Below are 25,962 nucleotides of genomic sequence, written 5' to 3'. Positions count from 1 at the left end.
GGCTGCTGTTGATAACAAGGGCATTTGCTAAATAGATGGTGTGTGTGCAACTGTGACACCCCAGGGGTCTGGTTGCCACAGTGATAGAGATATTACGTCTGAGAGCAGGTGGGAGGTCCTTTGGTCAGGGATCCTGTGCATGCCACACCTCCTGCCCAGTCTTGGGAGGGGAAGGACTTCCCCTAGATAAACCTGGGGCTGAGGCAGGGTAGGTAGTTCTGTGAGGAGAAGACAGGGAGCAGAGCTGCTCTATGGGCTCTGCTCCACAGGCAGGCCCTGTCCTGGGGCCTGAGCCTGGAGTCAAGGAGTGAGAAAGAAGACAGAACAAGAGTAGAGAAGAGAAGCAGCATAGCAAGAAACATCAGGAGCTCTGTGGGGAGCAGTGTTACAACGAGTCAGGGGCTGGCAGCTACAGAGCTCGCCCTGACTGAGAAGATTTCTAACCGGACCCGGAGTCCGAGGCTGTGGGGACTAACTCCTACCCAGCAGCAGAAACCGTCCGGCAGAGGATTTCAGGTCCTCTGGCCCAGAAGCCCGAAGGCACGGTCACACGCGTGGGACCAGCACCGCCATCGTGGAGCGGAAGCCATTAGAAGGCCCCGAGTCACCGGCCATACGGGTGAGCACCACACGGTACACTCAGGGACGTGGGCTACTTATTCCCGCCTCTAGCAAGGTAGCCAGAAGAGTACAGTTAGTTGGGAAGGCCTACAACTCCGCCTGGCCAGGGGAGATCCCATCTGCTCAAGGACTGACCAGGCCCCTATCACTAGCAAGTACTCCGGGAGGGTCTATCTTTGTCACCAGTAAAGACCCTGAACTACACCGCACCGTCTCTGAGTGGTTCCTGCTACCCCCATCATCCACGTCGGCTGCCCTGAGGCCATACCCCTCCCGTTGGGGGTTATACCTGTTATGCACACGCCCGGGCTAAGCGGCGTGTGCGTGTGATTGGTAGTGATTCCACTGGACCGTGCCGGAGAGTGAATGCCTGGAGGGGCGTAACTAGGTATTCACCCGATCCGACCAGGGTCGCACGACGGCATACGACGCCAGTGCACCAAGGAGGAACCGAGCAGAGGGACCAGGTGCTACTCCAGGACAGACCCCGGACACGGCTGTTGACCCACACAGGGGAATACAGGAACAGACTGGTAGGCTGGCACACAGACTGGTGGGTATAGGCAGGCACGACTGGTATGCAGGCAGGCGGGTAAGCAGGCAGGGGGGGTACAGGCAAGCACAGCTAGAGTGCAGACAGGGAGGCACTAGCAGGTAGGAACACAGGCGGGATAGGGCCCAGTACACACTGGGACTCAGGAACATTACAGGCAGAGGGGTACAGGCAGGGCAGGACAGGACTGCCGGAGCAGCGGGCAGAAGCAGGGCAGGACAGGACTGCCGGAGCAGCGGGCAGAAGCAGGGCAGGACAGGACTGCCGGAGCAGCGGGCAGAAGCAGGGCAGGACAGGACTGCCGGAGCAGCGGGCAGAAGCAGGGCAGGACAGGACTGCCGGAGCAGCGGGCAGAAGCAGGGCAGGACAGGACTGCCGGAGCAGCGGGCAGAAGCAGGGCAGGACAGGACTGCCGGAGCAGCGGGCAGAAGCAGGGCAGGACAGGACTCTGTTCACACGGAACAGACAGGAAGGGAAAGACAGAGCCAGACACCCACAGGGTACTTGCAGTGAAGTAGCGAGTGGAACACAAACTCACAAACGGGAGTACAGAGACAACAGGCAGGAGTTAGGTACGAGTTCAGACTCTGCAGAAAAAGGAAGGGAACGGACATAGAGGCAAAACAGGTAAAGGATAGGAGAGAGTTCAGACTGGAACTGAGTGTACGGAGGAGACCGACACTGCAGCGGGATACAGGAGCGGGTCTGGGAATACTGCCCCCAGAGAGGCGGGACGAACAGGCAAGGAGCGTGTTCAGACAGGACAGACAAGATACAGGAGCGGGTCTAGGTAATCGGCCCCTAGAAGGCGGGAGGAACAGGCTAGGAGCGTGTTCAGACAGGACAGACAAGATACACGGAAAGGACTCAGTTCAGACAGGGGAACTAATACCACAAAGCAGGAGACATACAGGACTCAGTTCAGACACGGGAGCTGATACCGCAAAGCAGGAGACATACAGGACACAGTTCAGACACGGGAGCTGATACCGCAACGCAGGAGACATACAGGACTAAGTTCAGACACGGGAACTGATACAAAAAGCAGGAGACATACAGGACTCAGTTCAGACAGGCCTGGAAATACAGCCTCCAGGAAAGGCAGACAAGGAAACAAAGACGGGACCTGGCACCTTCAGAGTGCAAGCACACACTGAAGGAAAACACTATGCTCAGGCAGGGATAGAAGGGAGCTGCTGAGCTATATACCAAGTGTCAGACAGCAATAGGCTGAGGACGCACAAGGGGTGTGACCCACAGCAGGTACAAAAAGCAGGAAGTGATCGGGCGCCGCCCTTAAGCAGCAGAGACAGACACAAACAGACAGCATGGAGGGAAGCCAGAGAGACACTCTGGACAGGAGATCAAGTGCGCTCTCTTGCACAGTGGGAGATGGACCACCATGCAAGGACGCCGCCAGGTATGTTACAGTACCTCCCCCCTTACGCCCCCTCTTCTTCAGGCCTGCCAGAATCTTCCGCAGGGAATTCGAGGACCAGTCGTTCACTGGGTTGGAGGGGGACAGAGACTTGAGGGTAATCTCTGCTTCGAGGTACATCTTGTCAAGCTCACAGGAAAAAATAGACGGGTTATCAGGTACATAATGAGGAAAAGTCACTGTCTCTTTGTTATCTGGTGGTACCCCGGAGGATTCAGGAAACAACTGGAGGTCCTCCGCCGGGTCAGAAGAGTGCAGAGGCTCAGAGAAAACAACTGCTTCAGAGTACACTAGGTCGGACTCACTGGAGGAAGCAGGCGAGGTATCGGGTACCGAGTATAGGAAAGTCTCTGTCCATTCACCACCAGGTGGCACCCCAAAGGGTTCTGAACACAACTGGAGGTCCTCCGCCTGGTCGGAGGGGTGTAGAGACTCGGGAGTAACCTCTGCTTCGGAGTACACTAGGTCGGACTCACTGGACGAAGCGAGCGAGGTATCAGGTACAGGATATAGGAAAGTCTCTGTCCATTCACCACCAGGTGGCACCCCGAAGGATTCTGAACACAACTGGAGGTCCTCCGCCTGGTCGGAGGGGTGTAGAGACTCAGGAGTAACCTCTGCTTCGGAGTACACTAGGTTGGACTCACTGGACGAAGCGAGCGAGGTATCAGGTACAGAGTATAGGAAAGTCTCTGTCCATTCACCACCAGGTGGCACCCCGAAGGGTTCTGAACACAACTGGAGGTCCTCCGCCTGGTCGGAGGGGTGTAGAGACTCAGGAGTAACCTCTGCTTCGGAGTACACTAGGTTGGGCTCACTGGACGAAGCGAGCGAGGTATCAGGTACAGAGTATAGGAGAGTCTCTGTCCTTTCGCTACCAGGTAGCACCCCGAAGGGTTCAGGAGACAATTGGAGATCCTCTGCCTGGTCGGAGAGGTGTAGAGACTCGGAGGTAACTACCACTTTGGGGTACCCATTGTCAGGCTCACAGGACGAAGCGGACAAGGTATTGAGTACCGGGTGTAGAGAAGTCTCTCTCCATTTGTCATCGAGTGGTATCCCGGAGGATTCAGGAGGCAACAGGGGATCCTCCGCCAGGTAGTAGAGGTGCACAGACTCAGAGGTAACCACAGCTTTGGAGCATCCTTGGACATGCACACCGGTTAAAGAGAGAGAAGCATCTGATGCCGGGTGCAGGAAGTTCTCCTGTGTGGAGTCTGGATGGGCAGAAGTCTCTTCGGGCAGGAGAACTGGTGCACTACCCACGCACATTACCCATTGGGGTTTCTCCGGAATACAGGGAGATGAAGCTTCAGTAGGGACTTCAAGGTTGGGGTCAGGAGGTCTCAGGGAGGACAGACCCTGGCGTGACGGCTTGCCTCTAAGTCTAGCACGTCTGGACTGCCTCTTGAGGTTGAGAGAAGTATTCCGGAAAGCGTAGTCACCCTGTGAGGATTCTGGGTGGGCAGTAGTCTCATTGGGCTGGAGGACTATTGCGCTACCCACACACATTACCCATCGGGACTGCTCCGGGATATTGGGAGGTGAAGCTTCAGCAGGAGCCTCCGGGTTAGGATCATCGAAGACCATTAGAAAGGCCACCAGGAAGGCCATTAGGTCCAGGAGGATCGGATCCTGTGTTTCATATAGGGGGTTGATCCATTCCAAGGCATCACCCGCCAGGTAAGACATAATAAAGGCCACTTTAGCCCAATCGGAAGGAAAATAGAGAGGGTAGGCCTTAAAGTGTAGCATGCATTGCTCCACAAATGCACGACACTGTCTTGGATCCCCATAGTAACGTGGCGGATCCGCAGGAACGAGAGCTGATAGATCCATCTGGACGGGTGCGTAATTCGCCTGGAACTCAGCTAAAGGGGAAAAAAAATTTATTTATTTTATTTTAATGCATGTATTCGCTGGAAAAACTTCTCAAAGAGCGAAGGCCGTGGGGCTCAACGGGAACCATGGCCTGAGCATGCTGTTATGCACACGCCCGGGCTAAGCGGCGTGTGCGTGTGATTGGTAGTGATTCCACTGGACCGTGCCGGAGAGTGAATGCCTGGAGGGGCGTAACTAGGTATTCACCCGATCCGACCAGGGTCGCACGACGGCATACGACGCCAGTGCACCAAGGAGGAACCGAGCAGAGGGACCAGGTGCTACTCCAGGACAGACCCCGGACACGGCTGTTGACCCACACAGGGGAATACAGGAACAGACTGGTAGGCTGGCACACAGACTGGTGGGTATAGGCAGGCACGACTGGTATGCAGGCAGGCGGGTAAGCAGGCAGGGGGGGTACAGGCAAGCACAGCTAGAGTGCAGACAGGGAGGCACTAGCAGGTAGGAACACAGGCGGGATAGGGCCCAGTACACACTGGGACTCAGGAACATTACAGGCAGAGGGGTACAGGCAGGGCAGGACAGGACTGCCGGAGCAGCGGGCAGAAGCAGGGCAGGACAGGACTGCCGGAGCAGCGGGCAGAAGCAGGGCAGGACAGGACTGCCGGAGCAGCGGGCAGAAGCAGGGCAGGACAGGACTGCCGGAGCAGCGGGCAGAAGCAGGGCAGGACAGGACTGCCGGAGCAGCGGGCAGAAGCAGGGCAGGACAGGACTGCCGGAGCAGCGGGCAGAAGCAGGGCAGGACAGGACTGCCGGAGCAGCGGGCAGAAGCAGGGCAGGACAGGACTCTGTTCACACGGAACAGACAGGAAGGGAAAGACAGAGCCAGACACCCACAGGGTACTTGCAGTGAAGTAGCGAGTGGAACACAAACTCACAAACGGGAGTACAGAGACAACAGGCAGGAGTTAGGTACGAGTTCAGACTCTGCAGAAAAAGGAAGGGAACGGACATAGAGGCAAAACAGGTAAAGGATAGGAGAGAGTTCAGACTGGAACTGAGTGTACGGAGGAGACCGACACTGCAGCGGGATACAGGAGCGGGTCTGGGAATACTGCCCCCAGAGAGGCGGGACGAACAGGCAAGGAGCGTGTTCAGACAGGACAGACAAGATACAGGAGCGGGTCTAGGTAATCGGCCCCTAGAAGGCGGGAGGAACAGGCTAGGAGCGTGTTCAGACAGGACAGACAAGATACACGGAAAGGACTCAGTTCAGACAGGGGAACTAATACCACAAAGCAGGAGACATACAGGACTCAGTTCAGACACGGGAGCTGATACCGCAAAGCAGGAGACATACAGGACACAGTTCAGACACGGGAGCTGATACCGCAACGCAGGAGACATACAGGACTAAGTTCAGACACGGGAACTGATACAAAAAGCAGGAGACATACAGGACTCAGTTCAGACAGGCCTGGAAATACAGCCTCCAGGAAAGGCAGACAAGGAAACAAAGACGGGACCTGGCACCTTCAGAGTGCAAGCACACACTGAAGGAAAACACTATGCTCAGGCAGGGATAGAAGGGAGCTGCTGAGCTATATACCAAGTGTCAGACAGCAATAGGCTGAGGACGCACAAGGGGTGTGACCCACAGCAGGTACAAAAAGCAGGAAGTGATCGGGCGCCGCCCTTAAGCAGCAGAGACAGACACAAACAGACAGCATGGAGGGAAGCCAGAGAGACACTCTGGACAGGAGATCAAGTGCGCTCTCTTGCACAGTGGGAGATGGACCACCATGCAAGGACGCCGCCAGGTATGTTACAATACCATCCACGCTGCACCATCCTTCCACCGGCCTCAGCGGTCTGCCCTGCAGCGGCAGCTCCATAGCTGCATTCAACGGGTGGCGTAGTCATCAACCATCTACTGCTAGTACATCGCCGCTCAGTTTGACTCCCTGGGCACGGACCGGGTCGCCGCCACGAGACTACAACCCTCAAGAGATCCGGCTCCGGGTAAGCTCCCGCGTGCGCAACGCAGCGCGACACAGGCCCAGGGGCGCGTCAACTTTGGCGTAGTCGGCAGGATTTCGTGCCCGCAACCACCGGGTACTGCGTGCCTGAAAAAGACTGTTCAAACTTACCAGTGGTGAAGATTCCCGCCATCTGTGAAGATTCCCGCCATCCGTGGAGTTTTCCCGCCATCCGGCGCCATCTTCTGCCTTCTTCCCGCCATCCGAGGAGTTTTCCCGCCATCCGGCGCCATCTTCTGCCTTCTTCCCGCCATCCGAGGAGTTTTCCCGCCATCCGGCGCCATCTTGGAGACGCCGCGCGGGAAGAAGAAGAAGAGGGGCGTGGACTTCGAAAGCACGCGAGAACTGAAGCCCCGCCTCACGTCCGGACGTTGCGCAAGGTCCTGGAAGGGAGGAAGAGCGACGCTGACGTCATCGGAGCGCGACGCCAGGTCCTCTACCCCGACGATTGACTGCGGAGCCGCGGCCTACGGAAGAGGATCTCCGGAAGGTAGGCCACGGTCCACTAGGGGGGAGGAGGACACCAGGAACGGACAGCAAGATGGCGGACCGGCAGCAGACTAAGCTGCCCAGCATCGGCAGTGCCCCAGTCGTCGCCGGCCCCGACCAGCGCCGGGAGAAGACGCGTGACGCAGGAGCGGTCGCGGGAGCAGGTAAGAGGAGTCTCCCTGTCCCGGACGCTGCCAGCGTCAGCCTGCTCCCGGGCCCCCTGGTGGAGCCGCCGATTCCGGGCGCTGCAGACACCGACCTGCTCCAGCCCCCGCAACAAGCCCTGCGGCCAAGCCCTCCAGCCCTGGGCACTACCACCACCAGCCCGCGCCCAGGCCCAAAGTTGCACCCTCTGACCCCGGGCGTCATCAGCGGCGACCCTCTCCACGCCTGGTCGCAAGGCCTGAACTCCCCAGGTGCAAAAGGACTGTACGCCCTCCACGTTCACCGGCTAACCGAGGAGGAGCTGCAGTATTACCAATACGAGGAAAGCCAAGAGGACCCGGACCGGTCTGAAGCCTACACACAAGAAGGAGCAGGAGGATGCCGTTACTGAAGTACGGTAAAGTGGAACTGTACATAGTTACCCGTAGGGGTACTTGTGTTGCTAATTAAAATATGGTCCCCGTTGGGACAAGTGTGAACTGTTCCCGTGTGTCCCCTATCCTTAACCAGGCTGAGGACTGTGAGCAGCCATCCCATCTCCCCACAGGCTGAGGACTGTGAGCAGCCAATCCTTATCCCCACTGGCCGAGGACTGAGAGCGGCCATATCTTGTAAATATTATGTGTTTCCAGTTATTTATAGGAGTCCTTGGTGGATTTACCGGGAATCCTTTGTACAGTTAGTGGAGCGTAACCCAGGATGGACTAAAAGACTGTTGAGGACTCGGGGTAGGACAGACCCCTACCTGGTTACGTCTCCCTGTTTTGGTGAAATGGACACCTTGCTTTCTTCAAAGACTGCACCCGGTTATGGACACGCCGTGACCAGCTTTATGCGTTTCCTTATTGTAATGTTATTGTTTATACTTTGTTATGTTACAAAAATATGTTTAGTCCCGGAGTACTAAATTTCACTAGGGGGGAATGTGACACCCCAGGGGTCTGGTTGCCACAGTGATAGAGATATTACGTCTGAGAGCAGGTGGGAGGTCCTTTGGTCAGGGATCCTGTGCATGCCACACCTCCTGCCCAGTCTTGGGAGGGGAAGGACTTCCCCTAGATAAACCTGGGGCTGAGGCAGGGTAGGGAGTTCTGTGAGGAGAAGACAGGGAGCAGAGCTGCTCTATGGGCTCTGCTCCACAGGCAGGCCCTGTCCTGGGGCCTGAGCCTGGAGTCAAGGAGTGAGAAAGAAGACAGAACAAGAGTAGAGAAGAGAAGCAGCATAGCAAGAAACATCAGGAGCTCTGTGGGGAGCAGTGTTACAACGAGTCAGGGGCTGGCAGCTACAGAGCTCGCCCTGACTGAGAAGATTTCTAACCGGACCCGGAGTCCGAGGCTGTGGGGACTAACTCCTACCCAGCAGCAGAAACCGTCCGGCAGAGGATTTCAGGTCCTCTGGCCCAGAAGCCCGAAGGCACGGTCACACGCGTGGGACCAGCACCGCCATCGTGGAGCGGAAGCCATTAGAAGGCCCCGAGTCACCGGCCATACGGGTGAGCACCACACGGTACACTCAGGGACGTGGGCTACTTATTCCCGCCTCTAGCAAGGTAGCCAGAAGAGTACAGTTAGTTGGGAAGGCCTACAACTCCGCCTGGCCAGGGGAGATCCCATCTGCTCAAGGACTGACCAGGCCCCTATCACTAGCAAGTACTCCGGGAGGGTCTATCTTTGTCACCAGTAAAGACCCTGAACTACACCGCACCGTCTCTGAGTGGTTCCTGCTACCCCCATCATCCACGTCGGCTGCCCTGAGGCCATACCCCTCCCGTTGGGGGTTATACCATCCACGCTGCACCATCCTTCCACCGGCCTCAGCGGTCTGCCCTGCAGCGGCAGCTCCATAGCTGCATTCAACGGGTGGCGTAGTCATCAACCATCTACTGCTAGTACATCGCCGCTCAGTTTGACTCCCTGGGCACGGACCGGGTCGCCGCCACGAGACTACAACCCTCAAGAGATCCGGCTCCGGGTAAGCTCCCGCGTGCGCAACGCAGCGCGACACAGGCCCAGGGGCGCGTCACAACAATATACTGAAAGGTCAATTATATTGTGCAGCTTATCTCACCACCTGTAGTTATTTAGGTGAAAGCTTCAAAATGCTTGCCTAATATGTCTGTTTATCCAAAAGGAAGTAAAAAGGGAGAGCTAGAAAGATAGCATTGCATCACATTACATGGCAATGCAATGCACAGTTGCTGAAGTTGAACCAAAATGAGCTTGTAATCTGGCTTCTGCAACTTTGAACATGAAAAATCCAATGAGGAGAAGAAAAGCAAAGCCAAAGAGTCCATCCCAAAATCCGACAAACAAGCAAAATGAACAAAAAACATTGAATTCAATTCTTTCTGATTTTAGAAACTGCATTAAAGAAGGGCTGCACCGGTCCTGGAGATACTGCAATACCAGGTCAATGCGTGGAGTGGACAGAGCAAGCTCTTTTTCCATCTCCCTGTTCTAAAAATCCATTTAATATATGGTCCCCAGATAGGGGACGTATCAGATATTAAACTGATAAGAACAGATACTACACTTGATCTTAGCCAAAAGGCCGAGAAGCGATAACCAGAATTGGTTTCAAACTACGGAGCCACCCAAGGATCCTGAAAAGTCCATTTGTGGAGATGAGCTCCTGGACTCCCGTTAAGAAGACATGTTGTCAACCTCTAGATCCCTTACATGCCTGCACTTTTCGGCTTGCTGCTGCTGCAATCCACGCGTTTTAGATCTGCATAACTCCACCTCTTTAAACACAGCACCTTCACCCCCTGCTGTTCCCACCTGCCTCAACACCGTTGGAAGGGAGGAGAACCAATTAAGGCGGGGGGTGGGGTGGAACGAGCAGCTGTCTACCCTTAGCAGGAGGGCTCCTGATTACATACCTCTCCTGCTGCTGCTGCTGCTGGCTGTCCAGCAGCAGACTGAAGGTGGCTGCTGCTGTGCACAGGTATATAAAGGCTCAGAGCCTATTATGACACGCGCAGCCAGCGTTCCATTGCCACATTCCATCTACTGCAGGCAGGATACCTGGCTGGCTGAATGTCGCTGAGAAGCTCACAGAGACCGCCATAAGCAACAGTTTAACAGAATGCCACAGACTAATCAACCAAACTTTTTGGGTTGGGTTCTCTTTTATAGTCTGCAGGCATTAAATGAAAGAAGTCAGTGTTCCAGCAGAAGGAGACAACGTTTCAGAAAAGGCATTGTAGCAAACCAAAAAAGAAATTTTAAGCGCAGCAGAGTAACCAGCGCACATACCTGTTAGCTCAGGTGAGTTTAAAAGGCTGCTGTTGATAACAAGGGCATTTGCTAAATAGATGGTGTGTGTGCAACAATATACTGAAAGGTCAATTATATTGTGCAGCTTATCTCACCACCTGTAGTTATTTAGGTGAAAGCTCCAAAATGCTTGCCTAATATGTCTGTTTATCCAAAAGGAAGTAAAAAGGGAGAGCTAGAAATATAGCATTGCATCACATTACATGGCAATGCAATGCACAGTTGCTGAAGTTGAACCAAAATGAGCTTGTAATCTGGCTTCTGCAACTTTGAACATGAAAAATCCAATGAGGAGAAGAAAAGCAAAGCCAAAGAGTCCATCCCAAAATCCGACAAACAAGCAAAATGAACAAAAAACATTGAATTCAATTCTTTCTGATTTTAGAAACTGCATTAAAGAAGGGGTGCACCGGTCCTGGAGATACTGCAATACCAGGTCAATGCGTGGAGTGGACAGAGCAAGCTCTTTTTCCATCTCCCTGTTCTAAAAATCCATTTAATATATGGTCCCCAGATAGGGGACGTATCAGATATTAAACTGATAAGAACAGATACTACACTTGATCTTAGCCAAAAGGCCGAGAAGCGATAACCAGAATTGGTTTCAAACTACGGAGCCACCCAAGGATCCTGAAAAGTCCATTTGTGGAGATGAGCTCCTGGACTCCCGTTAAGAAGACATGTTGTCAACCTCTAGATCCCTTACATGCCTGCACTTTTCGGCTTGCTGCTGCTGCAATCCACGCGTTTTAGATCTGCATAACTCCACCTCTTTAAACACAGCACCTTCACCCCCTGCTGTTCCCACCCGCCTCAACACCGTTGGAAGGGAGGAGAACCAATTAAGGCGGGGGGTGGGGTGGAACGAGCAGCTGTCTACCCTTAGCAGGAGGGCTCCTGATTACATACCTCTCCTGCTGCTGCTGCTGCTGGCTGTCCAGCAGCAGACTGAAGGTGGCTGCTGCTGTGCACAGGTATATAAAGGCTCAGAGCCTATTATGACACGCGCAGCCAGCGTTCCATTGCCACATTCCATCTACTGCAGGCAGGATACCTGGCTGGCTGAATGTCGCTGAGAAGCTCACAGAGACCGCCATAAGCAACAGTTTAACAGAATGCCACAGACTAATCAACCAAACTTTTTGGGTTGGGTTCTCTTTTATAGTCTGCAGGCATTAAATGAAAGAAGTCAGTGTTCCAGCAGAAGGAGACAACGTTTCAGAAAAGGCATTGTAGCAAACCAAAAAAGAAATTTTAAGCGCAGCAGAGTAACCAGCGCACATACCTGTTAGCTCAGGTGAGTTTAAAAGGCTGCTGTTGATAACAAGGGCATTTGCTAAATAGATGGTGTGTGTGCAACAATATACTGAAAGGTCAATTATATTGTGCAGCTTATCTCACCACCTGTAGTTATTTAGGTGAAAGCTCCAAAATGCTTGCCTAATATGTCTGTTTATCCAAAAGGAAGTAAAAAGGGAGAGCTAGAAAGATAGCATTGCATCACATTACATGGCAATGCAATGCACAGTTGCTGAAGTTGAACCAAAATGAGCTTGTAATCTGGCTTCTGCAACTTTGAACATGAAAAATCCAATGAGGAGAAGAAAAGCAAAGCCAAAGAGTCCATCCCAAAATCCGACAAACAAGCAAAATGAACAAAAAACATTGAATTCAATTCTTTCTGATTTTAGAAACTGCATTAAAGAAGGGGTGCACCGGTCCTGGAGATACTGCAATACCAGGTCAATGCGTGGAGTGGACAGAGCAAGCTCTTTTTCCATCTCCCTGTTCTAAAAATCCATTTAATATATGGTCCCCAGATAGGGGACGTATCAGATATTAAACTGATAAGAACAGATTTTTTTTTTAATTTGGCTATCCCCTGCAGAGGGATAAAACCGTTTATTAAAACTTTAACAAATTACAAGCATAATTACACAAATACCAAACGTTAAAAGACAAATGAAATTTACAAAACAAAAAAATACAAAGATTTTAAATAATTAGGTTCCATTGGTCAACAAGCCATTTTTTGGAAATATGTACATTCTTCTTTTTGTCAATTAAATAATAAGTATACATTTCACATAAACATAAACTTAAAACATCATTCACTGATAAAACATCTTGTTTAAAAATAGCAATGTTGCGCGCTTTCCAGAGAGATGACTTGGCGCAGTTCACTGTCTTCCAAGCCATTGTGTACTGGTCCATTGTGGGGCATTCCATAAATCCGTATAGCACAGTTTTATATGTAAAGTCCTTGAGGTCTGCCACCCTTTCCAGTAGGGGGAACAGTCTTCTCCAGAAATCCTTTGCAAAATTACATGTCCATAATAGATGTTCCACCGTTTCCTCCTCTTGGCATCCGGCTCTTGGGCAGATGGCAGACCTCACAAATCCTCTTCTGTATTGGAATGCCCGGCAAGGAAGACAGCGGTGCATGCAACTCCAAGCCAGATCTCTCTGTTCATTAAAAAGATAAAAAACGTTAATCATTTTCCAGATAGACATAGATTTGTCATCATCATATCTGTCAACATTACATATTTCCTCACTTTTACGTATTTCTTTAATTAGTTTCTTACTATTTCTTAATTCCTCTATTTTCTTAGTCCCTAAATTAAAATCGGACACTATTTTCTTTAAAATCTCATAATGCGTCGACAAATTAAAAGCATGGGGCACAGATATATTAACTTCATACCATCCAAACTTTCTCATAAAAAATCCTGTATTAAAACGCATAAAAAAGGACCAATAGTGATTCTTAAAAAGGGCATTAAAACAGTAAACGAACAGATGGATTAAAAGAAACCTATTAAAATCTGGAAAATCTTTACCACCTTTTACTTTTGATTTCATCACGATTTCTCTTTTCAGCTTTTCCATTTTTGAGTTCCAAAAGAAGGTAAAACAGGTTTTGGTTATCTTTTTTAAAACATTAACAGGCGGGGGGAAAACCATGCTAAGATACAATAAAAGAGGTAAAATCACCATCTTTAAAACCAATACTTTACCCTCCATTGTAAGTCTCCTCATGTTCCACATACATATTTTCGTATTTACTTTCTGTATAACTGTTTCCCAACTATTATAACCATCATTATTTTCAGTGAATGATATACCTAAAATGGAAATGGATTCGGAGACATTAATTGGTACATCACGTAAAATCATCCCCCCAACACTTAAAATGTTACACTTATTAAAATTGATTTTAAAACCAGAAGCTAGACAAAAGGATTGCACTTGATGGAGAGTGGCCGTAAGTGATGGTGCATCTGTACACAAGACCGCCACGTCATCCATGTAGCCTACAACCTTGGCCTCCAAACCACCGCTTCCAGGCAGAGGGACACCGCATATCTGTTTATTTTTACGTATTGCACATAACATTGGTTCCAGTGCACAGATAAACAGTAGGGGGGACAGAGGGCATCCCTGTTTCACCCCTGACCGTAAAAATACCTCTTGTGTCTTAAAACCATTCACTAAAATCTTACTTGTACAATCCTTGTAAAATGCTTTAAGCGATAGTAAAAACCCTTCTGGTATGCCCATTTTCTCTAAAACTTTAAAAAGATAAAAGTGTGAGACACGGTCAAATGCTTTTTCAAAATCAATAGATAAAATCGCCATTTTCCCCTTTCTGTCTTTCACATCCTCAATACAGTCTTTCACTAAATTCAGATTGTCCCATATACTGCGCCCCGGCACCCCACACACTTGATTAGAATGAATAACTTTGCTGATGACTTCTTTTAGACGATTTGCACAAATTTTAGCCATTATTTTATAGTCACAATTTAAAAGTGTTATTGGTCTCCAGTTTTCTAATTTTGATTTATCGCCTTTTTTGTATAGGAGGGAGACTTCACCTTTCTTCCAGGAATTTAATAAAACCTTATTATTAAAAACCTCAGTAAACAAATAAAACAAATCATCTTTTAAAATATCATAAAAACATACATAAAATTCTATTGGGATGCCATCAGGACCAGGGACCTTTCCAGTTTTAAAACTTTTAATAGTTTTTAACACTTCTTGTTCCGTTAAAACTTGGGATAAAAACTCTTGGGATGCGGGATCTAAAACAGCTGTTAGTCCTTGCAGCGAATCATCCATTAATTTATTATCTATATTTTTTCCATTAAAAAGATTAGAAAAAAAAACCTCAACTTTACCCAGCATATTTTTTATATTATTCTCACCATCTATATGGTCAATTATCACTTTTTCTTTTTTATTTTTCCTAAAAAAATATCTGGAACACTTTTCATTTTCTTCTATATGTTGTACTCTAGAACGAAAAATTATCTCTTTTCCTTTTTGTTCTAGCCATTTTGAAATCTCTTCTTTTAAGTTTGAAATATCAACTTGTACATCTATCCCATTGTCTCTGAGCTTAAATAATGTTTGTAGGCGGGTATTTAAAATTCTATATTCTTCATATTTTTCTTTGGCTCTACATATACTCTTTTTAATAAAAAAGTCTTTTATTTTTACTTTCATTCTATCCCACCATACACTCATAGTCTCATTTGTTTTTTTCCCTTTTCTACATTTCCTATAAAACTCAATAAAATCTGATAAAATCTGCGGGTCGGTTAAAAGGGATACGTTCATTTTCCAGCTTTTCTTACCACATTTTTTGTTGTCATTTACTTTTATGGTAAAGGATAAAAGTTTATGGTCTGAAAATATATTAGTTAAAACTTCACATTTGGCAGGTATTGTTTTATCTGAACCAAAAATAAAATCAATCCTAGAGCTACAATTAGCATTGCTCCAAGTGAAACCGGCGTCCTCTGGGCTGTCACTATGACACTCTTTATATATGTCTATCAATTTAGCATCTTTGACTATATCATGTAGCATACCTGAGGTTTTATCGTAGTTCCTGCTTACAGAGCTGGAGCGCCGGTTTTCACCTTTTAAAACACAATTAAAATCCCCTGCTAAGATAAAAGGTTCAGAGTTATTAATAAATAATGGTAAAAGATCAAGCATTTCGGCTCTTTCATTTTTCTCTGGGGATCCATAAAAATTTAAAAACTGCCATCTAATACCATCAATAAAAGCTTTCACTAATAAAATACGACCTGGTAAAATTTCCTGAATAAAATCAATTAAAACGTTCCCTTTAAAAAGTATGGCTACACCCGCTGATCCTGCAGCATTCGATCCGGACCAGACAGATGGCCCACACTTCCACTCATCTTTATATTTTTGATATGACATTTCATGTGGGATATTACATTCTTGCAGAAAAAATACAGATGCAGTAAAACACGTAAAAAAATTAAAAAGAGCAGATCTTCTCGTGTTAGATTTTATGCCTCTCACGTTGAGGGAAATACCTTTGAGTTCAGCCATCATTAGAAAATGTAGAAATTTTACTTAGGTAACTAAGAGCAACGGATTTACCTGTCCGATGAACCTGATCAGACCACTGGGCTTGCGCCTCCCTCCTCATCTGATAGTATCGTCACGAGAGTCTCCGTGGAGGAGGAAAGATTACCACATTTATATAAACCCGACGCTACACTGGCATAGCTCGGAGGGCTGGCTGGCAGAACCCGCTGGGTCTCCATTGGCTGGCCATGCAGTTCCTCATCAGGTGGGTCCCCGAGGGGTTCCGCCGCCCCTGTTTGACCTGTAGAAGGTCGTCCTATAGGAGGAGGTTGCGCACAAGGCAGAGCCTCTGACTCTTCAGAGGCAGCAAGATCCCGGTCCCCACCTGTAGCAGCGGAGACCGAAACCCCTGAGGGTCCAGCGTCCACGTCCCCTTCTGGAGAAGTGTCCATCTGTTCACCTCCTGCTGCCTCCTCCGAACCACCCTTTTTCTTTTTCTTAGGACCCACCTTTATCCACTCAGCGCCCTCAGCACTAGGAGATCCAGACTGGGCATGGGCTTCTGTGTCGGCCTTTTGCCGGTCCCTTTTGACCTTACCAGTAGTGCCCTTCTGCTCCTTCTCAGCCCTCCTTTTGGACTCCCGCAGGTCCTGCAGCCAGGTTTTGGGATTTGGTATTTTACCTGTCATAGACTCTGGAGACACTTCACTATTTGGTACGCCCTTATTGTCTCCAGAGGCTCCAGGTTGTTGTTCCTCCTCCTGAGGGGTGGTCTGATCTTTTGGTCCTTGGTCGGACGTCTTGGACTTCCCCTTTTGCTCATCTTCCCGAAATCTGTGAGGGCAAGAAAAATAAAAGTGACCTGGAGTCTGGCAAAAACTGCATTTCTTTTCCTTATGGCATTCTTTTGTCTCATGTTCTTCACTAGCACAATTTCTACATGATACATGACAGTTTTCTTTTGAATGACCATAGCGCCCACAATTTCTGCAATATACTGGCATCCCAGAAAAGAAGAAATCCCCATTTGTTTGCCCAATTTTGAAACGGGCAGGGGGGAGCCGTATACCACCTGGTGTATTTGGATCTCTTGTACACTTCACAAGGAATTTCCACTTAGATGTCCATATGTTATATTCGTTTAATATCTTCCCAATACATTTAACACTTTTAAAATAAATTGCTAGAAATGACATTACTTCTGGAGCAGAAACAAAGGGCGAAAATATTTTTACAATAACCAGTCTTACCTCATCCAGGACGTGCTCAACAATTTGTATCCCTTTCAAAACAGGACTATTTTCAACTTTTTTTAACTTTTCTAGTACATCTCTAAAAATACCTTCTCCGGTGAATGTGATGTCATAGTCACCTCTTCTGGGATAATCCTGGATGGAGAGAATTTCATTCCTTTGTACGCCAAGAAGGTTCCTGAGCACGTCCTGGACTACATACCCTAATTTCCTCATATCCGAGCCACCCGCCGTGAAGTGAACTCGGATAGAGTTTTTTAGCCTTGCATAAAGAGGCACGAGGTTAGGGTCAACCTCCATGGAAAAACGCAACAAGGTTGCAAATTGCAGCCGCTTGCAATCTGCGCTCCCAGTGTTCTTGCAGCGAAAAACACCTGGAAGCTGGGGGATCGCAACTCGTTACCCTGGGACTAAGCCCTCTCCCTAATAGCAGCAAGCAGGTTAAGTCCACCAAAGTGGACGATCCTGCCAGGCCAAGGAGAGGGGTACCCGAGTGCCCTTCAACCACAATCTCCTGCAATAAAGCACTTGATCTTAGCCAAAAGGCCGAGAAGCGATAACCAGAATTGGTTTCAAACTACGGAGTCACCCAAGGATCCTGAAAAGTCCATTTGTGGAGATGAGCTCCTGGACTCCCGTTAAGAAGACATGTTGTCAACCTCTAGATCCCTTACATGCCTGCACTTTTCGGCTTGCTGCTGCTGCAATCCACGCGTTTTAGATCTGCATAACTCCACCTCTTTAAACACAGCACCTTCACCCCCTGCTGTTCCCACCCGCCTCAACACCGTTGGAAGGGAGGAGAACCAATTAAGGCGGGGGGTGGGGTGGAACGAGCAGCTGTCTACCATTAGCAGGAGGGCTCTTGATTACATACCTCTCCTGCTGCTGCTGCTGCTGGCTGTCCAGCAGCAGACTGAAGGTGGCTGCTGCTGTGCACAGGTATATAAAGGCTCAGAGCCTATTATGACACGCGCAGCCAGCGTTCCATTGCCACATTCCATCTACTGCAGGCAGGATACCTGGCTGGCTGAATGTCGCTGAGAAGCTCACAGAGACCGCCATAAGCAACAGTTTAACAGAATGCCACAGACTAATCAACCAAACTTTTTGGGTTGGGTTCTCTTTTATAGTCTGCAGGCATTAAATGAAAGAAGTCAGTGTTCCAGCAGAAGGAGACAACGTTTCAGAAAAGGCATTGTAGCAAACCAAAAAAGAAATTTTAAGCGCAGCAGAGTAACCAGCGCACATACCTGTTAGCTCAGGTGAGTTTAAAAGGCTGCTGTTGATAACAAGGGCATTTGCTAAATAGATGGTGTGTGTGCAACAATATACTGAAAGGTCAATTATATTGTGCAGCTTATCTCACCACCTGTAGTTATTTAGGTGAAAGCTCCAAAATGCTTGCCTAATATGTCTGTTTATCCAAAAGGAAGTAAAAAGGGAGAGCTAGAAAGATAGTATTGCATCACATTACGTGGCAATGCAATGCACAGTTGCTGAAGTTGAACCAAAATGAGCTTCTAATCTGGCTTCTGCAACTTTGAACATGAAAAATCCAATGAGGAGAAGAAAAGCAAAGCCAAAGAGTCCATCCCAAAATCCGACAAACAAGCAAAATGAACAAAAAACATTGAATTCAATTCTTTCTGATTTTAGAAACTGCATTAAAGAAGGGGTGCACTGGTCCTGGAGATATTGCAATACCAGGTCAATGCGTGGAATGGACAGAGCAAGCTCTTTTTCCATCTCCCTGTTCTAAAAATCCATTTAATATATGGTCCCCAGATAGGGGACGTATCAGATATTAAACTGATAAGAACAGATACTACACTTGATCTTAGCCAAAAGGCCGAGAAGCGATAACCAGAATTGGTTTCAAACTACGGAGCCACCCAAGGATCCTGAAAAGTCCATTTGTGGAGATGAGCTCCTGGACTCCCGTTAAGAAGACATGTTGTCAACCTGTAGATCCCTTACATTCCTGCACTTTTTGGCTTGCTGCTGCTGCAATCCACGCGTTTTAGATCTGCATAACTCCACCTCTTTAAACACAGCACCTTCACCCCCTGCTGTTCCCACCCGCCTCAACACCGTTGGAAGGGAGGAGAACCAATTAAGGCGGGGGGTGGGGTGGAACGAGCAGCTGTCTACCCTTAGCAGGAGGGCTCCTGATTACATACCTCTCCTGCTGCTGCTGCTGCTGGCTGTCCAGCAGCAGACTGAAGGTGGCTGCTGCTGTGCACAGGTATATAAAGGCTCAGAGCCTATTATGACACGCGCAGCCAGCGTTCCATTGCCACATTCCATCTACTGCAGGCAGGATACCTGGCTGGCTGAATGTCGCTGAGAAGCTCACAGAGACCGCCATAAGCAACAGTTTAACAGAATGCCACAGACTAATCAACCAAACTTTTTGGGTTGGGTTCTCTTTTATAGTCTGCAGGCATTAAATGAAAGAAGTCAGTGTTCCAGCAGAAGGAGACAACGTTTCAGAAAAGGCATTGTAGCAAACCAAAAAAGAAATTTTAAGCGCAGCAGAGTAACCAGCGCACATACCTGTTAGCTCAGGTGAGTTTAAAAGGCTGCTGTTGATAACAAGGGCATTTGCTAAATAGATGGTGTGTGTGCAACAATATACTGAAAGGTCAATTATATTGTGCAGCTTATCTCACCACCTGTAGTTATTTAGGTGAAAGCTCCAAAATGCTTGCCTAATATGTCTGTTTATCCAAAAGGAAGTAAAAAGGGAGAGCTAGAAAGATAGCATTGCATCACATTACATGGCAATGCAATGCACAGTTGCTGAAGTTGAACCAAAATGAGCTTGTAATCTGGCTTCTGCAACTTTGAACATGAAAAATCCAATGAGGAGAAGAAAAGCAAAGCCAAAGAGTCCATCCCAAAATCCGACAAACAAGCAAAATGAACAAAAAACATTGAATTCAATTCTTTCTGATTTTAGAAACTGCATTAAAGAAGGGGTGCACCGGTCCTGGAGATACTGCAATACCAGGTCAATGCGTGGAGTGGACAGAGCAAGCTCTTTTTCCATCTCCCTGTTCTAAAAATCCATTTAATATATGGTCCCCAGATAGGGGACGTATCAGATATTAAACTGATAAGAACAGATACTACACTTGATCTTAGCCAAAAGGCCGAGAAGCGATAACCAGAATTGGTTTCAAACTACGGAGCCACCCAAGGATCCTGAAAAGTCCATTTGTGGAGATGAGCTCCTGGACTCCCGTTAAGAAGACATGTTGTCAACCTCTAGATCCCTTACATGCCTGCACTTTTCGGCTTGCTGCTGCTGCAATCCACGCGTTTTAGATCTGCATAACTCCACCTCTTTAAACACAGCACCTTCACCCCCTGCTGTTCCCACCCGCCTCAACACCGTTGGAAGGGAGGAGAACCAATTAAGGCGGGGGGTGGGGTGGAACGAGCAGCTGTCTACCCTTAGCAGGAGGGCTCCTGATTACATACCTCTCCTGCTGCTGCTGCTGCTGGCTGTCCAGCAGCAGACTGAAGGTGGCTGCTGCTGTGCACAGGTATATAAAGGCTCAGAGCCTATTATGACACGCGCAGCCAGCGTTTCATTGCCACATTCCATCTACTGCAGGCAGGATACCTGGCTGGCTGAATGTCGCTGAGAAGCTCACAGAGACCGCCATAAGCAACAGTTTAACAGAATGCCACAGACTAATCAACCAAACTTTTTGGGTTGGGTTCTCTTTTATAGTCTGCAGGCATTAAATGAAAGAAGTCAGTGTTCCAGCAGAAGGAGACAACGTTTCAGAAAAGGCATTGTAGCAAACCAAAAAAGAAATTTTAAGCGCAGCAGAGTAACCAGCGCACATACCTGTTAGCTCAGGTGAGTTTAAAAGGCTGCTGTTGATAACAAGGGCATTTGCTAAATAGATGGTGTGTGTGCAACAATATACTGAAAGGTCAATTATATTGTGCAGCTTATCTCACCACCTGTAGTTATTTAGGTGAAAGCTCCAAAATGCTTGCCTAATATGTCTGTTTATCCAAAAGGAAGTAAAAAGGGAGAGCTAGAAAGATAGCATTGCATCACATTACATGGCAATGCAATGCACAGTTGCTGAAGTTGAACCAAAATGAGCTTGTAATCTGGCTTCTGCAACTTTGAACATGAAAAATCCAATGAGGAGAAGAAAAGCAAAGCCAAAGAGTCCATCCCAAAATCCGACAAACAAGCAAAATGAACAAAAAACATTGAATTCAATTCTTTCTGATTTTAGAAACTGCATTAAAGAAGGGGTGCACCGGTCCTGGAGATACTGCAATACCAGGTCAATGCGTGGAGTGGACAGAGCAAGCTCTTTTTCCATCTCCCTGTTCTAAAAATCCATTTAATATATGGTCCCCAGATAGGGGACGTATCAGATATTAAACTGATAAGAACAGATACTACACTTGATCTTAGCCAAAAGGCCGAGAAGCGATAACCAGAATTGGTTTCAAACTACGGAGCCACCCAAGGATCCTGAAAAGTCCATTTGTGGAGATGAGCTCCTGGACTCCCGTTAAGAAGACATGTTGTCAACCTCTAGATCCCTTACATGCCTGCACTTTTCGGCTTGCTGCTGCTGCAATCCACGCGTTTTAGATCTGCATAACTCCACCTCTTTAAACACAGCACCTTCACCCCCTGCTGTTCCCACCCGCCTCAACACCGTTGGAAGGGAGGAGAACCAATTAAGGCGGGGGGTGGGGTGGAACGAGCAGCTGTCTACCCTTAGCAGGAGGGCTCCTGATTACATACCTCTCCTGCTGCTGCTGCTGCTGGCTGTCCAGCAGCAGACTGAAGGTGGCTGCTGCTGTGCACAGGTATATAAAGGCTCAGAGCCTATTATGACACGCGCAGCCAGCGTTTCATTGCCACATTCCATCTACTGCAGGCAGGATACCTGGCTGGCTGAATGTCGCTGAGAAGCTCACAGAGACCGCCATAAGCAACAGTTTAACAGAATGCCACAGACTAATCAACCAAACTTTTTGGGTTGGGTTCTCTTTTATAGTCTGCAGGCATTAAATGAAAGAAGTCAGTGTTCCAGCAGAAGGAGACAACGTTTCAGAAAAGGCATTGTAGCAAACCAAAAAAGAAATTTTAAGCGCAGCAGAGTAACCAGCGCACATACCTGTTAGCTCAGGTGAGTTTAAAAGGCTGCTGTTGATAACAAGGGCATTTGCTAAATAGATGGTGTGTGTGCAACAATATACTGAAAGGTCAATTATATTGTGCAGCTTATCTCACCACCTGTAGTTATTTAGGTGAAAGCTCCAAAATGCTTGCCTAATATGTCTGTTTATCCAAAAGGAAGTAAAAAGGGAGAGCTAGAAAGATAGCATTGCATCACATTACATGGCAATGCAATGCACAGTTGCTGAAGTTGAACCAAAATGAGCTTGTAATCTGGCTTCTGCAACTTTGAACATGAAAAATCCAATGAGGAGAAGAAAAGCAAAGCCAAAGAGTCCATCCCAAAATCCGACAAACAAGCAAAATGAACAAAAAACATTGAATTCAATTCTTTCTGATTTTAGAAACTGCATTAAAGAAGGGGTGCACCGGTCCTGGAGATACTGCAATACCAGGTCAATGCGTGGAGTGGACAGAGCAAGCTCTTTTTCCATCTCCCTGTTCTAAAAATCCATTTAATATATGGTCCCCAGATAGGGGACGTATCAGATATTAAACTGATAAGAACAGATACTACACTTGATCTTAGCCAAAAGGCCGAGAAGCGATAACCAGAATTGGTTTCAAACTACGGAGCCACCCAAGGATCCTGAAAAGTCCATTTGTGGAGATGAGCTCCTGGACTCCCGTTAAGAAGACATGTTGTCAACCTCTAGATCCCTTACATGCCTGCACTTTTCGGCTTGCTGCTGCTGCAATCCACGCGTTTTAGATCTGCATAACTCCACCTCTTTAAACACAGCACCTTCACCCCCTGCTGTTCCCACCCGCCTCAACACCGTTGGAAGGGAGGAGAACCAATTAAGGCGGGGGGTGGGGTGGAACGAGCAGCTGTCTACCCTTAGCAGGAGGGCTCCTGATTACATACCTCTCCTGCTGCTGCTGCTGCTGGCTGTCCAGCAGCAGACTGAAGGTGGCTGCTGCTGTGCACAGGTATATAAAGGCTCAGAGCCTATTATGACACGCGCAGCCAGCGTTCCATTGCCACATTCCATCTACTGCAGGCAGGATACCTGGCTGGCTGAATGTCGCTGAGAAGCTCACAGAGACCGCCATAAGCAACAGTTTAACAGAATGCCACAGACTAATCAACCAAACTTTTTGGGTTGGGTTCTCTTTTATAGTCTGCAGGCATTAAATGAAAGAAGTCAGTGTTCCAGCAGAAGGAGACAACGTTTCAGAAAAGGCATTGTAGCAAACCAAAAAAGAAATTTTAAGCGCAGCAGAGTAACCAGCGCACATACCTGTTAGCTCAGGTGAGTTTAAAAGGCTGCTGTTGATAACAAGGGCATTTGCTAAATAGATGGTGTGTGTGCAACAATATACTGAAAGGTCAATTATATTGTGCAGCTTATCTCACCACCTGTAGTTATTTAGGTGAAAGCTCCAAAATGCTTGCCTAATATGTCTGTTTATCCAAAAGGAAGTAAAAAGGGAGAGCTAGAAAGATAGCATTGCATCACATTACATGGCAATGCAATGCACAGTTGCTGAAGTTGAACCAAAATGAGCTTGTAATCTGGCTTCTGCAACTTTGAACATGAAAAATCCAATGAGGAGAAGAAAAGCAAAGCCAAAGAGTCCATCCCAAAATCCGACAAACAAGCAAAATGAACAAAAAACATTGAATTCAATTCTTTCTGATTTTAGAAACTGCATTAAAGAAGGGGTGCACCGGTCCTGGAGATACTGCAATACCAGGTCAATGCGTGGAGTGGACAGAGCAAGCTCTTTTTCCATCTCCCTGTTCTAAAAATCCATTTAATATATGGTCCCCAGATAGGGGACGTATCAGATATTAAACTGATAAGAACAGATACTACACTTGATCTTAGCCAAAAGGCCGAGAAGCGATAACCAGAATTGGTTTCAAACTACGGAGCCACCCAAGGATCCTGAAAAGTCCATTTGTGGAGATGAGCTCCTGGACTCCCGTTAAGAAGACATGTTGTCAACCTCTAGATCCCTTACATGCCTGCACTTTTCGGCTTGCTGCTGCTGCAATCCACGCGTTTTAGATCTGCATAACTCCACCTCTTTAAACACAGCACCTTCACCCCCTGCTGTTCCCACCCGCCTCAACACCGTTGGAAGGGAGGAGAACCAATTAAGGCGGGGGGTGGGGTGGAACGAGCAGCTGTCTACCCTTAGCAGGAGGGCTCCTGATTACATACCTCTCCTGCTGCTGCTGCTGCTGGCTGTCCAGCAGCAGACTGAAGGTGGCTGCTGCTGTGCACAGGTATATAAAGGCTCAGAGCCTATTATGACACGCGCAGCCAGCGTTCCATTGCCACATTCCATCTACTGCAGGCAGGATACCTGGCTGGCTGAATGTCGCTGAGAAGCTCACAGAGACCGCCATAAGCAACAGTTTAACAGAATGCCACAGACTAATCAACCAAACTTTTTGGGTTGGGTTCTCTTTTATAGTCTGCAGGCATTAAATGAAAGAAGTCAGTGTTCCAGCAGAAGGAGACAACGTTTCAGAAAAGGCATTGTAGCAAACCAAAAAAGAAATTTTAAGCGCAGCAGAGTAACCAGCGCACATACCTGTTAGCTCAGGTGAGTTTAAAAGGCTGCTGTTGATAACAAGGGCATTTGCTAAATAGATGGTGTGTGTGCAACAATATACTGAAAGGTCAATTATATTGTGCAGCTTATCTCACCACCTGTAGTTATTTAGGTGAAAGCTCCAAAATGCTTGCCTAATATGTCTGTTTATCCAAAAGGAAGTAAAAAGGGAGAGCTAGAAAGATAGCATTGCATCACATTACATGGCAATGCAATGCACAGTTGCTGAAGTTGAACCAAAATGAGCTTGTAATCTGGCTTCTGCAACTTTGAACATGAAAAATCCAATGAGGAGAAGAAAAGCAAAGCCAAAGAGTCCATCCCAAAATCCGACAAACAAGCAAAATGAACAAAAAACATTGAATTCAATTCTTTCTGATTTTAGAAACTGCATTAAAGAAGGGGTGCACCGGTCCTGGAGATACTGCAATACCAGGTCAATGCGTGGAGTGGACAGAGCAAGCTCTTTTTCCATCTCCCTGTTCTAAAAATCCATTTAATATATGGTCCCCAGATAGGGGACGTATCAGATATTAAACTGATAAGAACAGATACTACACTTGATCTTAGCCAAAAGGCCGAGAAGCGATAACCAGAATTGGTTTCAAACTACGGAGCCACCCAAGGATCCTGAAAAGTCCATTTGTGGAGATGAGCTCCTGGACTCCCGTTAAGAAGACATGTTGTCAACCTCTAGATCCCTTACATGCCTGCACTTTTCGGCTTGCTGCTGCTGCAATCCACGCGTTTTAGATCTGCATAACTCCACCTCTTTAAACACAGCACCTTCACCCCCTGCTGTTCCCACCCGCCTCAACACCGTTGGAAGGGAGGAGAACCAATTAAGGCGGGGGGTGGGGTGGAACGAGCAGCTGTCTACCCTTAGCAGGAGGGCTCCTGATTACATACCTCTCCTGCTGCTGCTGCTGCTGGCTGTCCAGCAGCAGACTGAAGGTGGCTGCTGCTGTGCACAGGTATATAAAGGCTCAGAGCCTATTATGACACGCGCAGCCAGCGTTCCATTGCCACATTCCATCTACTGCAGGCAGGATACCTGGCTGGCTGAATGTCGCTGAGAAGCTCACAGAGACCGCCATAAGCAACAGTTTAACAGAATGC

General features: G+C 48.0%; 9 non-coding genes across 9 annotated transcripts; all 9 read right to left on the bottom strand.

The window, feature by feature from the left end:
- Positions 1 to 9,521: 9,521 nt before the first annotated feature.
- On the bottom strand, positions 9,522 to 9,712 carry LOC141192040 (U2 spliceosomal RNA). Its single transcript, XR_012265735.1, has one exon. It is a non-coding gene; the product is annotated as a U2 spliceosomal RNA (small nuclear RNA).
- Positions 9,713 to 10,827: 1,115 nt separating this feature from the next.
- Positions 10,828 to 11,018, bottom strand: LOC141191859 (U2 spliceosomal RNA). The gene has a single exon (XR_012265559.1). It is a non-coding gene; the product is annotated as a U2 spliceosomal RNA (small nuclear RNA).
- A 1,115-nt stretch (positions 11,019 to 12,133) lies between these two features.
- Positions 12,134 to 12,322, bottom strand: LOC141192132 (U2 spliceosomal RNA). Its single transcript, XR_012265821.1, has one exon. It is a non-coding gene; the product is annotated as a U2 spliceosomal RNA (small nuclear RNA).
- A 6,390-nt stretch (positions 12,323 to 18,712) lies between these two features.
- LOC141192031 (U2 spliceosomal RNA) lies at positions 18,713 to 18,903 on the bottom strand. Its single transcript, XR_012265727.1, has one exon. It is a non-coding gene; the product is annotated as a U2 spliceosomal RNA (small nuclear RNA).
- A 1,115-nt stretch (positions 18,904 to 20,018) lies between these two features.
- Positions 20,019 to 20,209, bottom strand: LOC141191858 (U2 spliceosomal RNA). The gene has a single exon (XR_012265558.1). It is a non-coding gene; the product is annotated as a U2 spliceosomal RNA (small nuclear RNA).
- Positions 20,210 to 21,324: 1,115 nt separating this feature from the next.
- Positions 21,325 to 21,515, bottom strand: LOC141191857 (U2 spliceosomal RNA). The gene has a single exon (XR_012265557.1). It is a non-coding gene; the product is annotated as a U2 spliceosomal RNA (small nuclear RNA).
- A 1,115-nt stretch (positions 21,516 to 22,630) lies between these two features.
- Positions 22,631 to 22,821, bottom strand: LOC141191856 (U2 spliceosomal RNA). Its single transcript, XR_012265556.1, has one exon. It is a non-coding gene; the product is annotated as a U2 spliceosomal RNA (small nuclear RNA).
- A 1,115-nt stretch (positions 22,822 to 23,936) lies between these two features.
- Positions 23,937 to 24,127, bottom strand: LOC141191855 (U2 spliceosomal RNA). Its single transcript, XR_012265555.1, has one exon. It is a non-coding gene; the product is annotated as a U2 spliceosomal RNA (small nuclear RNA).
- Positions 24,128 to 25,242: 1,115 nt separating this feature from the next.
- LOC141191854 (U2 spliceosomal RNA) lies at positions 25,243 to 25,433 on the bottom strand. The gene has a single exon (XR_012265554.1). It is a non-coding gene; the product is annotated as a U2 spliceosomal RNA (small nuclear RNA).
- Positions 25,434 to 25,962: the final 529 nt, after the last annotated feature.

This window comes from Phyllobates terribilis, unplaced genomic scaffold, assembly GCF_046119375.1.
Source record: "Phyllobates terribilis strain yellow unplaced genomic scaffold, ASM4611937v1 Scaffold_52__1_contigs__length_9100884, whole genome shotgun sequence".
NCBI lineage: Eukaryota > Metazoa > Chordata > Amphibia > Anura > Dendrobatidae > Phyllobates > Phyllobates terribilis.
The sequence above is the reverse complement of the archived record's forward strand: the minus strand, read 5'-3'. Positions and strand labels throughout refer to the sequence as shown.